The sequence below is a fragment of the Tribolium castaneum genome, chromosome 4 (assembly GCF_031307605.1).
Source record: "Tribolium castaneum strain GA2 chromosome 4, icTriCast1.1, whole genome shotgun sequence".
Classification (NCBI taxonomy): Eukaryota; Metazoa; Arthropoda; class Insecta; order Coleoptera; family Tenebrionidae; genus Tribolium; species Tribolium castaneum.
This window is the reverse complement of record NC_087397.1, coordinates 20,879,977-20,882,614: the sequence shown is the minus strand read 5'-3', so window position 1 is coordinate 20,882,614 and position 2,638 is coordinate 20,879,977. Positions and strand designations below refer to the sequence as shown.

Here is a 2,638-nt window from a genome sequence, read left to right as displayed (position 1 = left end):
CACCTATTGGAAATTGAAAAAGTCGGCATCCAGGACCCTTATTAAAAGGAACTCGAGAAGTCAAAAACATTTTTTTTAGAATCAGATACCAACAGTTGTTGAAGCTTGTGCAAACAGCGTAGGAATTATTATTTTGTTGTTTACACAAACCCGTTCGGTGCTGCTTGTTCTAAATTTGTGTTTCCAAAAATCTGTCATTATTGTTTGTTGTGTTACATTCAACCACATTTATCTTAATAATTTCAGTTTGAGGTAAATGGGAAATTGCGTCACCTTGAAATAATGTCAGGTATTAATCGTTCAGTAAGTTTTGTTGAGACTCAAATATTTTATTCATAGGACGTTATTAGATTATGAAAAAAAATATTTCAAGTTACAATTTAGTGAAGAGTTTGTTTTCAGTACCTACACGTCATGACGGATAAACTCAGTTATGGTAAAAACTGAAATTAGATTCTTATTAAAATAATAATTTACAAACTTTCAGCCCCTTTAACCTTGCTGAGAAAACTTTCATTGAAGGCAAACATTGCAAACTAGCCAGATTTTGTGATGTTTTGCTTATCGTATTGTACTCACTCGCTCAGTGTTTAAACATTTACTACATGTTTCAGCATTTTAATCTAGGCCTTTTAATCAGATATGGCCCAGTATTAGTATTTTCCCTTTTGGCAAGTGAAATAAAACTGTCAGCGTCAACTAGTTGATTTGTTTTTTTTAAGGTAATTGCCACATCGCTCATTTCTGTGGCTTTGGAAAAAGAAATTTTCGAACTGCATATGGTTTATCGTTAAATGTTTTGGCCACTGAATTTCGTGGGAAAAAATGCTCAAGCTAAACTTACTCGAAAATGTCAGTTCATAAATCGCTGTATATCATGCAGTTTGCTACTTTTTTGGAAGTCAGAGAGACTTGTTCATTTGTGTTGAAGTTTTTGAGGAATATTTTGGGTAATGGTCGCTGTTTCCTTACTACTTGTATTTCGCAGCAACGCCATTTCTTAATTATCATTTCTTTAGAATTTGTTTATGCAATTCTGGACGCGCAGATTCAGTACTTTCTCATTGAAGCGTATTTGTTTGAAACATTTCAAACTAATGATTTGAAAGGTTGGAAATATTTACAGGACGCTTGCTATCAACAAGGAATAGGACAATCGTTACGCTTGTGCATTGAAAACCACATTGCTTTAAAAAAGTCTCTCTGTCCATTTTAATGATATCACTATTTTTTAATAAACTAACTATAGGTTCATGAAAATGAGTCTGGAGTTTGTATTGATAGGAATCCCGTTTTTTCTGGTGTTTGGGGTTTTACTTCTTATCAGTTCATTCGCATTTATCACAAATGTAAGTTGATTAAAAATAGTTAACAGTCTGTTAAAATATAAGTTTGTAGTTTGCGGACACCATGAGTAATATTTTAAAAATACGAATGCTCATATTTGCCACTTCCAGTGTGTGTATCACAATGGTGTTGTGTTGGACTGGTCAGCAACTCATAAATTTGGTTTGTAAAAAGAGTAATAATATTAATAAAAAAATAAGGATTTGAGTTCATTTCAGACGAGCGAAATCTTTTTGTCTTTGGGCGGAGCTCCTTAGTACTTTTGGAATCGTGATAACATGAAAATTCTTCTGATGTTTCTAACCAATTGTACCATAAATGAAAGCGTTGTTTTGGCTGGAATTTGTATAAACTACGAATTTTTTCTTTCGGTGCGAGCAGTTTGACTTGTGATTTTTTACTCCAGTTTTTTTCCAGCTCGTACAACTTATCGTTTCATATACTCTAGTTTTGTACAACTTTCACAAAAGTGGAATCGTTTAAAACAACCACAAATAAACCACTTTGTTTGTTTTAAACAACTCTTTGAACTTCAAACTCTTGTTTCAAGAGATACATCCTGCAACTATCTATTCGGTGTTATCAAATCTGTATCATACGTGTGGTACAATTTGTAATTTATTGCACCAGAACTTTTAGGTAAAAAATACTTGGTGAATTGCTAAGGTATAATAAAATGTTAATGTTGAAAAATAAATAAATACTTTACCTTCCGATTGTGTTTCTTTCGTGATTTGTGACTATTTACTCTAATATTTCTGTTTAGTATATTCTATAGTTTTTTCTGTCACAACCAAAAAAAAATTTGAAGTTTTTTTTGGGTTTTGTTCATTCTTATTGTCATGGGTGTTTGTAAAAATAAGTAGAGTCTTGATTGGTGTTCTGAGAGAAGCTTTATTGAAAGCAACTCCATCAGATGTCAAAAAAAAACATTTTTTTTCTTTTTAATTCCAGTATAGAAAATCAGCGTAATAGAATAAAATACCAATGCTTGTTGAGGGGGAGAATTTCTGTGTTTCAAATAGTAACTGTCCACAAGTCATTTGCCGTCACAGTCACATATTTTATGTACTCTAGTCAACTGGCCAGGAGACGGTCCATCAGTAGCAATAATTAATAATTTATTTGTCCGTCTAGGTTGGAGGACACACGTTTTTTTTAAATGATTTTTATCCAAAATTTTTTGCTGATTTTGAATCTAAAGTTCGATTATTTGTTTGGAATTGCATTCATTATGAAAAGACGTTTCTGTGAAAATTTTTGAAAACCTTAAAATTGGTCAAATTTGTAT

The 2,638-nt window shown here is 32.0% G+C and overlaps 1 long non-coding RNA gene across 1 annotated transcript; it reads left to right on the top strand.

Annotated features, from left to right (window-relative positions):
* The first annotated feature begins 432 nt into the window (after window positions 1-432).
* Window positions 433-1,719, top strand: LOC135265947 (uncharacterized). Its single transcript, XR_010333834.1, has 2 exons — window positions 433-1,509; window positions 1,566-1,719. It is a non-coding gene; the product is annotated as an uncharacterized LOC135265947 (long non-coding RNA).
* The last annotated feature ends 919 nt before the right edge of the window (window positions 1,720-2,638 follow it).